Source organism: Aegilops tauschii, chromosome 6, assembly GCF_002575655.3.
Source record: "Aegilops tauschii subsp. strangulata cultivar AL8/78 chromosome 6, Aet v6.0, whole genome shotgun sequence".
Lineage (NCBI taxonomy): Eukaryota > Viridiplantae > Streptophyta > Magnoliopsida > Poales > Poaceae > Aegilops > Aegilops tauschii.
The window spans coordinates 286,080,643-286,100,836 of record NC_053040.3 but is presented as its reverse complement, the minus strand read 5'-3'; the positions used below and the strand labels follow the sequence as shown (position 1 = coordinate 286,100,836).

The 20,194-nt window shown below is 46.3% G+C and overlaps 1 long non-coding RNA gene across 2 annotated transcripts; it reads left to right on the top strand.

Annotated features, from left to right (window-relative positions):
* The first annotated feature begins 15,023 nt into the window (after nucleotides 1-15,023).
* Nucleotides 15,024-19,883, top strand: LOC120966439 (uncharacterized). Of its 2 annotated transcripts, XR_005760157.3 has the most exons (3): nucleotides 15,138-16,348; nucleotides 16,446-16,804; nucleotides 19,321-19,883. It is a non-coding gene; the product is annotated as an uncharacterized lncRNA (long non-coding RNA). The 2 variants fall into 2 exon arrangements; XR_006665372.2 differs by having other exon boundaries at nucleotides 15,024-16,348; nucleotides 16,446-19,883.
* Nucleotides 19,884-20,194: the final 311 nt, after the last annotated feature.

Genomic DNA, 20,194 nt, shown 5'->3' with positions numbered 1-20,194 from the left:
TGTGTGTAGGCCCCCCAGCTCCTTCTTTACGACACACATTGATCGATATGCCTCTCTAGCCAGGTGTGCCTACCACAAACACAAGCTTCCCCTCTTCTCTTCTCACCGTCCATGCCTCACTCCCACCACTCTTTTCATCGATCTCGTACTCGCACACTCCTTCCCCCTTGATATAGTATGCCTCTCGCACCACCTCTTAGATGCATCCCTCTCTCTCTCTATCCTTCCCCCTAGTCTTATTTTCTTCTAACACATACATGCATGTATACCGATCGATCTCCCTACATATACCTAGGTCGACTTTAACTATTTTACCCCCACCCATCGATCGACGTACCTCACAAGTTATGTCTCTCCTTTCTCTGACAGAGGACGATTGATCTTCCTATGTAGTTATGTCTACTTACCACAGCCATATCGTCCCCCTCATCATTCGTGCATGCCTCCTGACCCGTCTCTCACACGCACGCGCACAGACAGGCAGCCATCCCCTCTCTTATTGATATTGCCGGCATGCCCAACGTTTGTCTAGCAAGCCTCTCCCACCATTTGTTAGAAGCAACTCCACTACCACCCCCTCCAACAATCTAGCTCTATCTCTCTCCCAACCTTATTCCTCTCCCACACATTTTGCATGGATGCCAATTGATCTCCCTTAATAGATAAGGTAGGCCTCTCTCCTCCTCCACACATATACCAGCCATTGTACCTCTATAGTTAATAAGGCCTCCCCCCACCACCACACACCGATAGTCGAGCGCTGTAGGTAGGTATCCATGCCACAGAGACAAACTGCACATGTCCCCTCTCATGTTCCAGTAGGCCAGCCACCCTATATGTTTGACGTGGGCACACACAAATTCGACGGCACTCTTTATCGATAGCGCGCGCGCACACACATCATCCCTCTCTTCGATTCTATGGATACCTCAAGCCGATGATACCTCCACTCTCTTCTCGTGTCGCCCCCTCTATATATACGATATATCCAGGTCTCTATTTTCACACACATTGCATATGTTACATTTTTTGATTGACACCCCCCAAAAAAAACACTCACGAACCCACACACTATATCTCTCTACGTTTGTATCTCTCTCACACAACCCCACGTAGGTGGTGTACGTACACGAAGAGAATAGGTGCACGTACTCACGCTTCGTGCCCAGCCACACCCGCGCGGGTACACGGTGGAGCTCATTTCTGTATGAAATGGCAGCCCACGTGCTAATTTGAACACGTGTAGCGGTTGTTTACCTACGGAGGTCATGTACCACGCGTGCACGAAACAAAGTTCGACTTGATGCATTGGCGCGTTATTTTTAAATAAAGTTATATCGCTCAATGGCACGTACACAGAATATAAAACGATTTTTATGGAGAAAAAGGTAGTCCGCTCCACTATATACAATGGAGCGTGCCTTCCTGGGTTTGTCTCTCTTCAGAGTATCTCACACAAGGCGGCGGTGGCCTCTCTCTCTCTCACCGTTGGTTACATTTCCGGCCGCATCCCGTCCGCCGACGGAAAGGGAGGATGTGCATCATTTCTCCGTTCGACGGCGCCGAGGCAGCACGTCCCGATCTGCGATACCCGCCGTTCTCTGTGACCAAGCTCCAGCGCGGTAGGGCCTACGCCACCTGCTCGCTGCCGCAGTATGGGCAGATCCCGCCCGCCGCCGCTCACCTAGTTACATCCCGACGACCCCCAGGTATCCCCTCCGGCCTTGCTCCACTGCCCGTCTTCCCACGTCGCTGCATGTGGATCTAACATAGTTCTTTGCCCAAACGTAGCTCGTCCGGCGTACTTTCCATATTGCAATCTCGTCCTCACACCATTTTAGACAAACACAACCGGGTTGTTATCTTCTCTTAGGACATGGAATATGGTTCTTTTTTGTCATCGCATGTGTCATCAACTGTTATTGGCCAGTAAGTGTTTCCGTTCTACCTCTTTTTTGCAAACAGGGCTATCCATTTCACCTCGTTGCTATTGCGACCTTTTGCTGAACTGCACAAATCACTTTTTTCTTAAGAGTGTTTTGTGCAGTTGTACTAAAATGTCACACGGGCAACGTCTACATTTCAGTGTGACTGCACAAAGGGTGATTGGTTTTGCTCTATCCTCCTCATCCATCTCCGAGCCTAATCTTCTCCAACTATTTGCTTAATCTTCTCCAACTAGTTAGTCTTAAGAGAGACTGCAAAGGTGAACGGCTTCTATTTGTGTGTTTATTGTTTCATCAGCAGTCCTCTATTATCGTAATCACACTTAATATCTTTGGAACAGGGACGCTCAGCTCTATTTTAGTGGAACTGCACAAAATGATCGGAATGTTGCATGCTCCAGACAGCTACTTTTTTTTCCGACATGCCTAGTTGATTTAGACAGAGCTAGGGGGACATTCCTGCCAATGAAAGCATGGATCAATTTTAATTTAACACCTTCTCACAACTTTGTCTTCAGTTGTGATGTAAATATTAGCTCTGATATGCTAATCATTGAGATGCATTAGCAAGGAAGTTAGTTTTTTATTGTTTTCGGAAGAGCATCGATGGCAAGACACACGAAACAAAAGCCGAAAGCTCAGGGCATTGTACAATTTCATGTCGGTGGAAAAATATTTGTATAGTATGTTAATTATGTAAACAAATGCTGCAATCTTGATAGCATTGCCAGAAGCCTCTTCAGCATCCGGGTCCATGTGCCATGCCCAAAATTATACTTCCTCCGTTCCTAAATATTTTTCTTTTTACAAATTTCAAATGGACATATTTTAGAGTGTAGATTCACTCAGTTTGCTTCATATGTAGTCACTCGTTGAAATCTCAAGAAAGACAAATACTCCATAGTATATTTAAGAACGAAGGGAGTAGTGCACAACCGCATGGGAGACTCAGCCCGGTTGTTGCACCGCACTAATAGTGAGTAGTAATGAGCAGTCAAATCATAAGCCCCACCTTTCCCACTGTAAGTTGCTCGGAATAAGCAACCATCAATACGCTCTAAAGTCTCTCTGCTGGTGGAAATGCATGGAGAGAAATGCATCAGAATGAAGCGTGCCCTGTAAACTATGATGGAGGGAGGAGTAGTATGAGGCCCTGTTTGGATCACCGTTTCTCTTTTGAATACACTTGTAAAAAATAAACACATGCGCCCATCATTTCAGTTCCGACTGGAATTTGCACAGCGGCCAGTAACTTACAGGTGTAAGTTATACGCCTCCATATTGAAATACAACCATTCCAAGCATGGTCTGAAGGTGCAAAACCAAGTACGCGTATGGCCAGTCGGTCAACGCACTTCCTCTTGGCATATCACTGACATGTGGGACCGGAGTGTGAGCAAACCGATCTCAATTGACGGCAAAATTGCCAACCCGCCGTTCCTTGAGAGAGACGAGGAGCGATAACACACAGACGGGCTCACACGGAGGCCAAGATATAGTCGAGCATGGTTGATCGATATTATCATTACATGTTTGATGTTTTTTTAACACTACCATTGGGCTGCCGTTTTCCGCCCTTCTCCCGAATAAATGTGTACTTTATCAGAGATTAAAATAAAATAAGAGTACAGACGCTCCACCATGCGGTTCTAGTAGTAGTACTACTCGTACAACTATAAACCTTGCGCTTGGCTCGTCGCCTCTTCGTGAAGTCGAACAATGATGGTACTCCGCATGTTGGGTACTACAGTGTATGCCTGTGGCAATCTGACACCGAATGAACTACTGCATGTCCACCGCCTGGGCGAGGGTAGGTTGCATTAGTCAAAAGGCGTAAGCGAGCTTCACCTTTTCCTGCAAGCTTCTCCTCATTCTGCGAGTTGACGGGACACTCCAAAAAGTAGTGCTAGTCCATACTCTCTCCTTTTCGGTTAATATGGCTTAATATTTTTTGTGGGTAAATGAGAGAGCTTTATTCATATATAAGCATTCTTAGGACGATCAGCCAAGAGACTGGTCACTAGGAAGCGAGGTACCCCGCAAAAAAAGAAGAAGGAAGCGAGGTGTTTCATCAAGCCAGCTCTCGGCCACATTCAAAGTGCAGCAAGCACGGGTCGCACAAAGATGCGCCGCAAGGTTTGCTGACCTGTTTACATGCTGAATAACAAAAAAAGAGGAAATATTACCGAGCGCTCCTATTTGTAAAAGGATCTGAGCCAGAATTAAACGAGAATTGTGGCGAGTGTTCCATGCAATCAACTTCCATTATCACATGCGAGAACCCTCGAAGAGAACCAAATGTGTTGAAGATTGCTTTATCACATTTTTAAAATATAATAAGAGTGCAGATGCTCCTCCATCCGGTTCCTAGTATAGTATAGTACATACATCTATAGTAGTAGTACTAGTACTAGTAAACTTTGCGCTTGGCTGTTCGCCTCTTCGGGAAGTCGAACAATAATACTAGTACTAGTATAGTGTATGCTTCTAGCAATCTGACACCAAATTAACTGTTGCACGTCCACCGCCTGAGCGAGGGAGAGCTTGCATTAGTCAAAAGTTTCTCCATGTCCTGCGAGCCACCGCGCGCAAGCTTCTCCCGTCCTGCAAGCTTCTCCTTGTTCGGCAAGTTGACGGGACACAGCAAAGTAATGCTAGTCCATACTGCCTCCTTTCCGGTTAATATGGCTTAATTTCAAACGAGATAAATACACTGTCTGTCACTGTATATTTGTCAAAATACGGTCAGTGGACTTCATAATACGCTCATTGCGCTCAATATATACATTTTCCGGTGTTTATACGGTCACTAGCTCACCCTGGCTGAGTATGTGTGTGCATGCACGTGTAGGTTTTGAGCACTTGAGCGTGACCGTGTGTGTTCCGTCGTGTGCTCGGACATGCATGCATTAGGGCGTCGCGCGCGTTTTTGCGTCCATGTGTATGTGTGACTGTTGCATGCATGCACGAGTTTGTAGTCCCTTACATTCACATGTTCATAAGTCAATGCTTTGTCAAAACGTTGCATGCAAGGTTTAATCATTCATTGTTCACGCATGCATTCCCGATATTAATACGTTGGTAAAGACAATTTCTTGAGGAAAACGAGCCCATGAATTGAGTACAAAGGGGACCAATAAGCCAGGACGGAGGGAGTACCAGTAGTGAACCGGAAGGAGGGAGTAGGTACTAGTAGTACAGTACTACGTAACAACGTGCAGTAACAAAATTCCTCTATGCGCATCCTGTCTACTCATGTGTCATTCAAGAAAATAGAGATAAGTACAAGTGAGACTCGGGAACGGTCATACACGTAAGGAGCAGTCAAATCACACAGTAAGTTAGTCTGAAGAAGCAACCATCATTTCACTCTTCAATGACACGTATGCAATATAAAATGGTTGATATGGAGAGAAAAAGAAAACCACTATATATACACTAGCAGGAGCCTAAGCTACAAGCCTACTTGCTTGGGTTGCTCTCTTCACAAGCATAGAACGACGGTGGCCACACCGCTGGTCACATATCCGGCCTGACCCCGCCGCTGGGGGAAGGGAAAAATGTTCTGCGTAGACGCGGTCGACATCGGCGAGGGAGAAAACCCACAGTCGGTGTGTCCCAACCGCCCTTCTAGCTACAGCCCGACGTCCCAGGTAGTAGTACATCTTCCTTTTGGAGCCGGCTTGCTCCACTGCCACAGCTCCCCACGTAGCTCCATCTCCATGTCAATCTTTCTCTACTTCTACCGGCTTCTATTTGTGATGAGCTTATGTCTCATGAACTAGTGCCAGTACTATTATTCTAATCACACTTCTTCAATATCTTTGCCATCAGGGATGCTCAGCTCAATTTTAGTGGAACTGCACAAAAGCATCATATGACCCAAGGGTGCCAACCGTCTTTCCTTCGGCAGGTTCTACCTAGCTAGGAAATTAAATCCTATTTCGGGTTTAGGGTTTAAGCCGTAGTGACCCCATCAGTAGTTTTTCTTTTGTACACGCTCTCACAACTTTTGTCTTTAGTTGTGAAGTAAAAATTTGTTATGATCTGTGAATCATTGAGATGCATTAGCATGCGTGTTAGTTTTCCTTTGTATTTGATGGAATGTTGTAGCGGGGCAACCTTGGAGTAGGAATGAAAATGGAGTGGAAAGTTTCCGTTTTTCCGGAGAAAAAATGGAAACGGAGAGAAACCAACGTTTCGTTCCGTTGGATCGCACCATCGAGTAAAACCAACGTTTAAATCATGTCTGTCACGTTCGTGTCTCACCCTCCTCCATGGCTCCACCCCACACGATCGCTCGGCATGCCACTCACCGCAAACCAGGTATACGATAACTTTCCCGCCTGCTTGTCGATGGATCACGCCATGGAGTACTAGCACTACTGGAAGAGATTGACGAGTTGGGAGAGGACGGCTAGCTATAGCACAGACTCCCAAGAACTTTTTACATGCATGTTGTGGCCGGCTATTGCGACTTTTGAACGCGGAGCAGTCACGTGCACCGGGAAGCGGTGCAGGCAACGCTCTCTCGATCAGCGCGCCACTTACATGTCGGCGCCAGTGAGAGGTCGCGTCCACTCTGCCCGGGCATGAATGTGGCACTGACAGTTTCGGGCGAGAAGCATGCGCGGGTGATGAAGAGGGTTCGGGTTGGTCAGGAGCGGGTGTGGCAGCGGTCCGGACGCCCGCAAACAAGAGATATTGTACGTTAATATTGCTGCGTATATAATTAACAATGTAAATATTGTGTCAGTTGGACAAATATGATTGGAGATGGAGATGGAATTTTACGTAAACACGGATATGCATGTCTATGTTTTTTTGCAGGAACAAACTTGTATTACTCACGTAGCTAGGCTACACTCGGAGTTACAAAGTTTGACAATGCCATCAGGGCCTGAACCTAGCCAAACAGCGATACGGCCACTAGTCCTACCATAATGAGCTAAAGTATGACTGACAATGTTGTTGTTTCATCGAACATGAGCAATACAAGTATTTCGAAGTGCCATGAGTGATCTAATCTCACGCACCAAAAAACCAAACCGAGATCTATCAAGATCTTCATTCCTAATCCTCAGCATATTCGTAGCTTCAAGGTAGCCGGTCTCGATATTGATATTTGGAGCTTAGACTCCCCATGTACTTTATTATATTAATATAATTTACCGTAGAAATACGGTGTGTGGGTCAAAAAAAACGATTACTCCACCGCAATGCGAGTGACAAACCCTCTTTGATGGCCAACAATTCTGCTTCCAGTGCGTTCACGCAATAACACAAGCTTCTACATGAAGATAAAATTATAGCACCCCCATGATCCCTTAGTATCATGCCTATACCAGCAGTTCCATTCTCTGGCAAGAAGGAACCATTCATATTCAGTTTTACCCAGCCATCCTCATATGCATGTCTATGTCTATGTGTGTGTGCGCGACGACACTCGCGACCTGGAAGCGGGGGCGTGTTTTTGATCGAGTTCTCTTTCTTGGTACGTTAAAAAATTGTCCGCCAGTTTTCGTTCTTTTTTTCCGGCAACGCGCGTATTCTATTTAAAACCACTGCTATGTAGATTTTTTTACTCCATTGTATATATAGCCTCTTGTTTGATAGGGTTTCTCGCGTCTCGCTCTCTCACCCTCTCCATATCAAAATAAGATGACAGTGTCCACTCTATCTCTCTCCTCACCAGTGGTCACAGATCCGGCCGAATCCCATCCGCTGCGGGAGGTGAGGAGCTGCAGCGTTGACGTTGTCGTCGTCGGCGATGGAGGAAGCCGATGCACACCGTCCTCTCGGAGTCGGCGCTGGCGCGGACGAAGGTCCTCTGCGCCCTTATTCGCTGCCGTCGTGTGGGCAGATCCTGCCCGCCCGCCTAAGCGACATCTCGCCCACCTGAGGTATAACTTCTTGTACTGGTCCAGCTCCCCGGGACGCTGCATGCGGGTTTTCTTCTATGCGACTACTCCCCAGCTCCCCATGTATAGTAGCTAGGGTTCGTCGGCTGGTCCAACATCACCTACTATTATAGAGGAAATGCCACTCGAAAAGTTGTCCTGATTTATGCCTCGGTGGAGGTATACATGTTGTTTCAACAAAAAGTACATGGTGGTTGTGCGGTCATTGTCCATATGCTCCTATTGCTGCTGCTAATCTAATACTATCACTGGTTAAATGAAGAAATGCTTTTTTTCTTGGGTATCCTGGTTTAGTTCCCATCAAGATAATCATGATGCTTCTGTTTGTTGGTGTACTTTTCATTAATTCTTATTGACAATTGAGATGTCGTTGTTAATCTTGTACCACTGCCAAAACAAAGTAACAACACTATATCCCTTTTTTATATTTTTGCAAACAGCGATGCGTATCTCCATACCCGGGAATGTCTTTCTCAATTTTAGTGGAACTGCACAAAATTGGATGGCCATTGTTGTTCCGCCTCACTGTCCTCTGCCACGTGGTTCTTCCTTCCTCGAGCTTGATTAATGCCACGAGTGTTGCTTCCCTTCCTGACGGTGGCTCTTCAGGATCCCTTCCGCCAAGGCCGTGGAGTCTCCTGAGGACCAAACTCCTCTTGCCTCAACTTCCTTGCTAGCCTTGAGCGCCCCAAGCCGGTGCACTGCCTCCGGCGCGGGGTCGGCTGGAGAGGAAAGCCTGCCTGCAACGCACCTCGAGCCCGTGCCCTTGCTATCTCTCCTCCGTGGCCTTGCTTGGAGCGCGGCCGGCGTGCCAAGGGCTCCTCCTCTGGTCGTGGACAGCGGCTGGATGGCTTTGATCTTGGGCTTCCCTTCAAGCAGCGGGTCTACGCCTACGCAGGCCCCTCGCGGGGCTTGGCCAGCGACCGAGGGGGCGCCAGCCCCCAGCCCCCTGCTGAGAGGGGATGAGCCGCTCCGAACCCTGTCGGCAACCCCCAATGGCGGAGGACGGAATCGGCCGCGCGCTTAATGTCGCATACGAACGAAGCGTCATCCGCCACGAGCTTTTCCAGGAGGCGATGGGCACGATGAACCGGCTCGGTGGGGAACTTGCGGATGTAGACGCGCGCCTCGAGGCCGAGGGCCTTCGGCTGATGGAGGAGCGGCATAAGCTGAAGGTGGCCATCAACCTCGGGCGCCACCAGCGCGAGCTTGACAGTGCGAAGGCCGAGGCGTCTCTTGCGACCTCGCGCAAGGCCTGCTCCCGAGCCCTGGAAGAAGCCCGGGAAGCCGACCGCCGTCGCGAGATCATGGAGAAACGTGCGTGGGAGCTCCAGGCCTGGAGCGCCTCCTTGGTGCAGCAGGTGGAGGCGCGCCAAGCCGCCCTTGCGTCGATGAGGGGGACGCCTGCCGAGGAGGAAGACATCATGAAGCGCGAAGAAGCGCTGGCGCTGGAAGCCATGGAGCGCAGCCTTGAGCTTGAGCGGCTGGAGACGAGGGAGCACCAAGTTGCTCCAGCGGAGGATGCTGTCGGCACGCGTGAGGCCCGGGCCCAGGAGGATGTCGATCGCCGAGTGGCCAAGGCCCGGGCCCAGGAGGTACGACCTGAAGCTGAAGCTTGTAGCGGCCGAGGCTGCTCGCAGGACTGCTGCCCTCAAGTCCAGGTTAACTGAGGCGGAACGGCGCGAGGAGGCCACCGCAACCGCCCTGGCCTCGGCGCAGGCTGAGCTGGCCTCTGCCCGCGCCGAGCTGCTTCCTCTTCAGCTGCAGGTCGCCAACGCCGAGTCCATCGCGCAGCAGAACAGGGAGGAAGTGCTTCAGCGGCGGACGCTGGAGCGCGTGCATGCCCCCATGCTCGAGGGCCTTAGGAACAGGGCCAACGCAGCACTGGGCCACATCTGCGATGAAAATGCCCCTCATCCCCACGCGAACGACTACGCCAGCCACCTCCGCTTCTTCACCGACGTGGTGACGCGCCTGGAGAATCGTTCCGAGAGAGCTCGCCAACTTGTTGAAGAGAGGAGCCGCGGCCTGCTTGGGCGTGCGTTCTCCCGCGTCTTCAGCCATCTCCAAAACACCTATCTCAACTTTGATTTTGATGCCGCCATTGCTCCCGTACACGAGGCCATCTGAGGTGATCTGGCGCGATGGGTGGAAGACAATGTGGACGCGCTGGTCAGGGCCTTCACTTCCGATGACGATGCGGTGGTGGTCGTGGCGGACGATGGCGATGTGGTCGACGATGGCGAGGGCAGCGCTAGTGACAGTGACGGGGACGCCAGCGAGGGCGACAACGACGCCAGTGACACGTCTGAAGGGGACCCGGGGACGCCATGAGCGACATGTCCGGTTGAACCCGTGCTTCCCTGTTGTTTATCCTGCATGCTAAAACTCGGGCACGACCCTGGAGGTTGTAAGAGCATTTTGGGAGGGGAAGCCCCTCGTGTAAACAGATTGCTGTCTCTATTTCTTAGGCCAAGCTGAATATATGTCTTCATGAACCCGTGAACCCTGCGGCGAGTTTGTTGTTGTAATTTACCTTAGCCTGAGCAGGCCCCGAGTTGGCCCGTGAGGTCGCAAGTTTCTGAGGAGCCTGTGATGAGCTTGCCGATCCGCCCGAGGGGGCCTCGTGAGAAGCAAGCGCCAGTCATGGCAGGGCATACGGGCAATGCTCACTTGCTATGCCCAGCCCCCGCTCGCGAGGGGGGAGGGAGCAGGCGCAAACTCTGAATTAAGGCAGGAACCAAATTGGAAGAAATCACACGAACGAGAAAAGGCATCCCCGCGCACATCAATGAAAATCCAACTTCGACTTAGATCCAAAGCCAGAAAGCAGGGCTACAGAAAAGAGGTTAAAAGCAAATGGCCGCGTCCGGCGCCTAGTCTAGTCTTCTTGTCTTCTCACCAGCGCGGAGCTAAGTGCTGCCACTAGGACGTGGGAGGGAGCCCCCGAGGCCCGAGGGTGGCGCTCCTGAGACTCCGGGGCGTGTACAACCCCACTCATTATTACGTGAGAGTGTCACGAGCAGAGACCTTCACAGGCGCGAGCCTTACTTCATATCGCCAGACGAGGGCCCCGCCTTGCGCCGCCCTCGACCACCATTGGGGGCGTCCGAAAACCAGGACGTCACCAAAAGGGCAAAGGGGACGCCAGCGGCGCCCTCGGCGACCACGGGTCCTCTGCTGGGGGGAAGGATCTCCAGTGCCTCCCGGCAGAGGGCCTACCTCTGGGGAACGCCTTGCTCTGTGCGGCGCGGCAAGGTGCCTTTCTCCCGGCCCCTCTCCCGCAGCCCCACTGCGCTCCTCCTGGCGGAAGGGAGGCTGCCGAGCTGGGACCGCTGAGAAAACACCTCGTAGTCTTTGTCAAAGGCACCGACGGTTGCCTCGAGAAAATGCCACGAACTATCGTTTAAAGCAGCCAATCGCGTCGCGGCGTCGGCGCGCGAGGCGTCGACGGTGGCCTCGACGGCGAGGTGCTCCTCCAAGATATGGGGGTCGGCATGAATGGCAGCCATCGCGACCTCATCCGCGCGTGCGGCCGCGATTTGCTTCTCCGCTGCCAAATGCTCCTTGAGATCCTGGCTATACTGCGTGCACCATGGCTTAGGGCGGCGCTTATTTGGTGGAGGGGTTGGTGATTTGGGTGGAAGGTGTCACGCTCGTGACGGCGGTCGGGGCATGTGGGATGTGGTAGGAGGAGGAGGATGGGGGTCGGGTGTGGATTACCTGCCTGGATAGACGAGGCCGAGCAGCGTGAAGGAGGGTCACCGGCGAGGAGGCGGCACTGCAAGCAAGGAGTGAAGGTTTCAACTTGGAAAGGAAGGCGGAAACAGGGGAAATGTGGCTTTTGGTAAGGGGGAGGGGTGGCGAGGTAGATATTTCCGCGGAAGCTGAAAATTTGGAATCGCTTCAGCGAAAAAACTGGCGCGCAAAATGTCATCAGACACGGTCCCTTATTCAGAGCGGGTTGTGGACTGTAGTCGTCGCACCTTCTCGCGTAAGCCGTATGCGTACTATAATCCGACGGTACTCCAAGATATTTTGTGCTGCATCTCACACGGTTGGTGATAATAAATTATGTGGGATCTACTTGATTTTTCGTCTTGATTTGTATTACATAATGGGGTCACAGCGGTAATGGACGGTGCTTGAATTGCTAGACCTTTTATCTGCAGTGAACATGCAACTATATGTCTCGTAAAAAAATTGGAATTATTCAGGGTTCGTTTGGAAATTTTATACATTAAATTGGTTTTCTAGCCATTTCAGGTGCACAATTCAAAATTAAAGCACATGCACATGGTCCGGTGCACCAATATGGGTTGTAAAATCATATATGTGTCCATGGATTTATGCTTATGTCCCATGCAAGAAATGGGGATGAATTTCGAACACCATGACACCGTGGCTCTCCGGCAAATGTTGAGGTACTTGCTTTTGTAATTCTAGTAAATCCAAAACCCGTCTGAAATTCATGAACCTTGGCATGCTATCATGGAATGGCATCAACAAGTTGGGGTAAAAAAATACTGTACCATTTGGGGCAGGTTATGGTATAAGATTCTCACAAACCAGAGCTTCTCACAAGAAAGCCTCATGGTTCCGTTAGGTAAACGTGTCACCTTTGTGGACAAAAGGATATTTCCCGCCTATTCTTCATTTCAATTTTTTCCTGGTGTCAACATAGAACAACAGGAGTGTCGTGTTAAATTTTGGATTTTTTTCGTATATCGTTTGGACATTTTTATACGTTAATTGAGTTTTCTAGGCATTTGTGTGCATAATTCAAAAATGGACTACATGCACGTGCTCCGTCCATAAAAATGGGTTGCAAAATCAAATGTTTGTCCTTGGTTGCAAGATTAGGTCACACGCAAGAAATGAGAACGAATGTCAAACACCTTGACACTGTCGCTCGGCCGCTAACATTGAGATACATGGTTTTAAAATTCTAGTAAATCAAAAACTCGTCTAAAATTCATGAAACTTGACATGATATGATGGAAAGGCAGTGACATGCCGTGGTAAAAATATCATCCCATTTGGGGCAGGTGTGGGTATAAGCTTCTCACAGACCTGAGCTTCTCTCACAACAAGCTTGATGGTTTCGGTAGGGTACGTGCCACCTTGGGGGACGAAACAATATATGTTGCCTCTTATTGCTTTCAAAAAATTTCTCGTGTCAACATAGAACAACAGGAGTGTCGTGTTAAATTTTGGATTTTTTTCGGGGATCGTATGGACATTTTTATACGTTAATTGAGTTTTCTAGGCATTTATGTGCATAATTCAAAATCGAACTACATGCACGTGATCCGTCCATAAAAACGGGTTGCACAATCAAATGTTTGTCCTTGGTTGCATGCTTAGGTCCCATGCAAGAAACGGGAACGAATGTCAAACACCCTGCCACGGTCACTCGGCTGCAAACATTGAGATAACTGGTTTTTAAATTCTAGTAAGTCCAAAACTCATCTGGAATTCATGAAACTTGGCATGCTATCATGGAGCGGCATCAACATGCCGTGGTAAATTTTGTGTCCCATTTGGGGCAGGTTTGGGGATATGCTTCTCACAAACCAGAGCTTCTCACAACAAGCCTGATGGTTTCGGTAGGGAACGTCCCACCTTTGGGGACGAAACGGTATCCATTGCCTCTTATTGCTTTCAAAAAATGTGTTTTGTCAATTTTTGGGATTTTTGGGGGTTCGTTTGGACATTTTTATGCATTAATTCAGTTTTTAATGAATTTATGTGCATAATTAGAATTTGAACTACATGCACATGCTCTAATGCATATAAATTGGTTGAAATTCAAATTTGTGCCCTTGGTTGCATGCTTAGGTCCCATGCAAGAAATGGGAATGAATGTCAAACACCCTGCCACGGTCACTCGGCCGCAAACATTGAGATACCTGGTTTTTAAATTCTAATAAATCCAAAGCTCGTCTGGAATTCATGAAACTTGGCATGCTATCATGGAGCGGCATCAACATGTCGTGGTAAATTTTTTGTCCCATTCGGGGCAGGTTTGGGGATATGCTTCTCACAAACCAGAGCTTCTCACTACAAGCCTGATGGTTTCGGTAGGGAACGTCCCACCTTTGGGGACGAAACGATATCCATTGCCTCTTATTGCTTTCAAAAAATTCTCGTGTCAACATAGAACAATAGGAGTGTTGTGTCAATTTTTGGGATTTTTCGGGGTTTGTTTGGACGTTTTTATGCATTAATTGAGTTTTCAATGCATTTATGTGCATAATTCAAATTTGAACTACATGCACATGCTCTAATGCATATAAATTGGTTGAAAAATAAAATATGTGTCCTTGGGTGCATGCTTAGGTCCCATGCAAGAAATGAGAATGAATTTCAAACACCAGGGCACCGTTGATTGCCGGCAAAACATTGGGATACTTTGTTTTTAAATTCTAGTAAATCCAGAACTCGTCTGAAATTCATGAAACTTGGCATGCTACCATGGAATGGCACCCGACATGCTATGGTATTTTCGGTGTCCATTTTTGAGAGAAGGTGCACTCGAATAACAACCAACAAAGGCATTTTGAAAAAATAGACGCCACTTTAATATCTTAAACGTTTGTATAATTCAAATCGTGTGCATTGTGTTGACCATTCACGTGACGCCACATGTCTTCATTTTAATGGCTATAGGAGGTGCCGTCCGGACAGCTGCTTGACCTTGACTAAACGGGAGGCGTGCGAGCGGAGTCTGGTGCGCAGGCTGACCGAGAGGTGTGCAAGCTGTCCTCCAATGTGCAGGCTCACCGGGAAGCGTGCGAGCTGTATGCTGCACAGGCTCACTGGGAAGCGAGCCATTTGACTTGCATGGCCGCCCACCTTCCTCTCCATTAATGGCGCCCGAGCCGCTGTTTAATACGGGCGGCCTTACTGTTCGCCTCCCATTCCCCTCCCTCCCGCAGACCTCCACCAACGCCATGGCGCAGAATGATCATCTGCCACTAGTCTTCAAGTTTGGTGAAGTCAACTTCGAGCCAGAGGAGATAGAAAATAAGGAGGAATGGGGCCTCATGGACATGGCCCAGAACAAGCTGGCCGCGGCGGTTGCTGCCCCCGCTCCTGTCCCAGCTCCCATCCCCGCGCTGTCACAGCCTAATTTTTGGCCCTTTCTTTTTCTTTTAATTTTTTGAGGTTTTTGCTTGAGTTTTCTTTTTCCGTGGCTATGTGGTCTGGAAATTGAAGAAGATGACCTCTTCTTTCTATCCAGAGTGGCTTGTCATCCTTAAAACCTTCCCAAGACCTTGTCATTTCCATCCTTGACCTAACCCAATATTCTTTTTCTAGAGAATATTCCTTTTTCTATTAAAGGAACTAGCAAAGTGGCCCGCTCGATGCACTGGCTAGATCTTTAGAAAGTTTAATAATGAGAGTATGTTATTTGTATTAAAAATTTGGGACCAAATATGATGACATTTGAAATATAATACTTTTGCGAACATAGTTCTTTTTTTGCGGGGATTGCGAACATAGTCCTATATTTATTATTCATTTATCATTTACATGCTTAGTATGCATGTCGTAGTAAATGTATTTTTCATGATGAATCCCGTTGGGCAATTCATGGTTTTTATAATTTGTCTAGCATTTTCACTTTAAACATGGATTTATTTGCACGCAACAAAGTAAATATTGGTTATTTTTTTAGTTGTTCGTTAGTGGCGGTTGTAAACACAATTTTACCTTTATACATATCCTTGGTGATTTTCCCTGTAAGGGAATTTTCCTTCCATGTTTTAGAAAATATTGGTCACGAACATTCTCATCAAAATCATCGGGAGTGCGTTGCTCCAACCCATGGGTTTCCTTGATGCGACCGCACAGATGGGTCTTGTAATTTCTTTAAAAGTCTCCTACCCCTTACATTACTAACGAATTGATGTTTGTCGTGTGTGGCAGTTTGACATGAAATGGTAGTTCGATATGCATAATCTAAATATAAATGATTGATACCGGATAGACATATTTTTATGATCATGTACTATAATTATTTTTGCATGCATTTGTTTAGAATATTCTGAGAGAAAATTATGCTATGATTTAGGTTCAACCCACGTCGTGAACTCTATCATTATAGTGCGTATATACTGTAAGTAATCTTATTTTGTGCGTATGTATGAGTGCATGCGTCTGTAGTAATCTTATTTTGTGTGTATGTATAATTGAATTTGCATTTTGTGTTGTTTGTACATAAAGGAAACTTTTTCTGGTGGATTTATTTGTTGTGCTTTAGCCCAACAGATTCACACAGACGTACACAACCTTCAAGTCTTTTCTCTCGCACTCTTGGCTCAAACAAAAAAAATCTTCTCTCGCACTCACACCTTTGCCGTTTCTAATCCTCAAAAAAAAAAAAAAAGAGATTGCTGTTTCTTGATCCCCTTTTCATTTCCTTCCTTCCTCTCGCTCCTCCTTCCACCTGATGAGCTCTGACTGTTAGCGCTGGTAATTTGTGCTGCGGATTCAATCAATAGCACCTCAGTTTTCTCTCTTGATTCCCTGCTGCGACCTTGCTCGTACTCACTTGCACGCACACCTGCAGCTCAACTCACTGGTGCGGCCATGGGGTGGCCGTCTACGGTGCTTGGTTTGGCTCCTATACTCGTCGATCTCTCAGACCGGTCAACGGCGACGGAGTGGTAGCAGGGCCCAAGGGAGAAGCGGCTCAAGGGAGGAAACGAGCTCGTCGATCCTGACGGCGCTGTTGCCGTCGGCGTCCATCCAGGTGATGTGGGTGTGGATCTTGTCTCCCGCAGACAGGTTGGATCCACCTTGATTGTGAGATGCTGACGGTGTTGTTTTCGATCGCATCGTCGCTGCCTCCCGAGCGAGGCAGCCCGGTAGGTCATCTTCATCCTGGACTGGCAGCCTGATTTCGGCAGCTCATTCTTCCACTTGCAGGTCCCCCTTCTCTCTTTTCCTACCCCTCTCATGTTTTTGTTTCTTATCCTTTTTCTGCATGTGTATGGGTAAACCAATATAATGCGATTAAGGTGTTGCTTGTTAGGATGTATATATCTGTTTATGGCCCCCTGCCCCGTTCATATTCAACAAATTTAGTAAGTAATTAGTGTAATCATGATTAGCCATGTCTTACTATTTAGTACTACCAAAGAAAAAGTTTATAGGAAAATAGGTGTGATTGCATCCTACTCCCTCCGTTTCCAAAATACTTGACTTCCATTTGTCCAAAAATAGATATACCTATATACTAAAACATGTCTAGATACATCCATATTTTGACAAATGGAAGGCATGTATTGTGGAACGGAGGGAGTACATATGAACTAAAATGATGCGTGGATGTTGACACTATTGGCTTGTACTATAGAATAATCTTTAAATATCAGATAACACAAAGTGTCGACATTTGGTATTAACCAGCTATTTCCACCAAATGTTGATGCATGTTTCCAATACTTCTATGAGTAGTGGATCATATCCATTCTGCCATATAATGCTAGCATAGAAAATTCAGTTTTTATTTTGAAGATAGTTTTGTAGTGTACTATTTTTTCATCTACTTATGTTTATCTAAAAGGCTAGTAGCATCTGGAAGTTTGTTTTTGTTCCTACCTTTAGAATATTTTTGTGTATACTATGTTCTTGACCACATCTTCCTTGTTGTTAGTTTATTTGCTATAGAAAAGAAAATAACAGGTATGGTCAAGTTAGTAGGCTATTACTGGCAAGTGTTTTCCCAAAGTATCTCCTTTTTCTTATGTCCCTCATGAACTCATTGAGCTTTGTGTGGAACATTCGATCAACAATATCAGGTTTCTGTGATGTTCTTTGGCCTACTTCCATAAGCATAGATTGAATATCCGGCCAAGCTGTGTTGCACGTGAATGCCACAAATAGGTCTGTGTATCAAGCCCATCGACATCTTGCTATAGCATCTTGGTAGTTTTGTGCTTGTATCTTAGGTTATCTGTGAAGCTGGATGGCAGTAGTATTCTCCTTCCTACCTTGTCAGCCCTTGTATCTCCTCTTTATGTTGCATCCTGCAAGTCAGCATATAATTCTGCTCTTATGTTTCCTTGATGTTTTTTGGACCAGTCTAGTTTGTACTACAAAATGCATGCAAGGGCATCCATGTTGAACTTCCGAAGTTGCTCGTTCGTTGAGGTTCTTCTCGCCTTTATGCATGTCCAAACGCCCTTCTCAAGTTGCTCTTTCTTCATACCAGAAAATTGCACCACACCATTCACACTTGCGCCTTGGACTTTCGAAGTTCCAAATTTCCATATCAGTCCTTTTCAATGTCCTGTTTAAGTTTCTGAATTTAGCATCAATTTGAATATTAGTATGTTCTTTTTTCTTACTAATACAACAAACTTAATAGAACTGACATATCTGGTTATTCTGCCCTTGATTTTTTCTATTGTACACTTTGTGTTACTTTTAGTCATGTACACATGCTTAACAGAATTACCAGGTTCATGAATGTCCAAATTGTAGATCTTAATTGAATTTTCTTGCTACTTACTTCGTAGTTTTACCAGCCTATGCTTTCCTGTGGCAATTCAACAATGCTAATTTTGCCTCAGTCAATGCACATGATTGACATCTGTACATGATATGGTTCCCTGTGGTAATTCAACAATGCTGATTTTGCCTCCGTCTTGATTAAGCCCTGTTGCATGGAAATGTGTTTTCATGTTTAAAAAAAGCTAATAGGTACAATCAGGAACAAATGCAACATGTTTTTGTGATTCAATATAGCACTTGGAAGGAACGGAACACATAGATATCACAATTGATGCGCAAAGAAGACGCAAGCTATAATGTTGCTTCCAGTATACCATACTACAGTTGTGCAACATGTAAGGGAAGTTTAGCAATTGAATTAAGAACAGTAAGTTAAGATAGTGGATGATAATACACATAAGAATACCTTTGTGATGATTTGCTTATGGCACGTGGTTGGCATATTTGTGCTGTCTGGCACATCTCCATGTATGATCGAACGCTGTCTCTTGTTGTTGTCTTGAAGTTTCATTCTCCTTTCCTAATCCTATCTTGTTATTATTGATTGTCTGGATTCACATCAATATTATAATATATTTTTTCTGCCCATGCTTAAATCAATTATGAACACAAATGTGCCTAACTGGAATTGTTGCATTATATAATTTAGGTGTAACCGTTTTGTGATATCACTTATTAAAAGTGCATGATTAGCAGCGGATCACCTTGTTGGATTGTATATTTGATTGCTTTTAACTACCTTGGCAGGTTTCTCACATTATTGCAATGTGGTCCACCTTTTATTTTCATCGTTTCTTCCTGCACAAAATAGAAAACATGTATTATAGAGGATGATATTGTAAAATTGGTACCAAGTACTGCTGAAGGTTATGGAGATCTATGATTCTGATTAATTATTCACCTTACAATTTTTTGTTTTGTTGTAGAAGTAAAGGAGATCAACTTCCAAGATCAGTGATTGTGGTGAAAGCTTTAATGTTAAAGTGGATGTTAAGTTTCAATCATCATGATGAAGACACATATTTGTGAGGGTCTGTTACCCTTCTGTTGTTTTTAGATGATAGTCTATATGAAACCATATATGGGTGAAGAATTAGATTGTAATTGGGGATGGCAAGTTCATGCACAATTACGATTGAAGAATCGCAAGGGAACTTGCCTGGTCTAAATTTGGAAGCTATTTGATTATGTACCTTGAGTTGAAACGTGGTATGTACCTTCGATCATGTTCCTCCGTGATTTTCATGGTGATTGGGAATCAAGTGGTGTAGACTCGACGGGGATGACTTGGAATGAGAGGAGCCATGGCAAGCTAGCATTAAAGGAGGAAGGGACTCACGCAGGTGATCTTCCAACATAGATTTGTTTGTAGATGCGTTTTCTATTGGATTGTAAGGAGGGAGGTATATAAATAGATTATTATATCCATGGAGTATATTGTTTGAGAGAGATACAAACTAATACGAATCTTGTGTTGTGTTGTTAATCATATCACATGTCTAGCTAGATGGAAAAGCAAAGATGAATCGATGAGTTACTAAATACTTAATCTAGAGATCTTCTACTAAGAATAGATGGGCCAAGTAATGAAAAAGAAACGGACAATATATGCATACAGGAGAGCACCTCGGTGGCTGCCGATTGCTTCCCAGAAAAGAACGTGTGTGTCCAACCAAGCTTGCAAAGCAAACAAATTGATTGAATTCTCACACAAGCTTGCAAAGCAAACAAATTGATTGAATTCTTAGGGTATTAGTACGTACCAAAAAGCTAGTTGATCAGTTCCTCCACCAGCCAGCA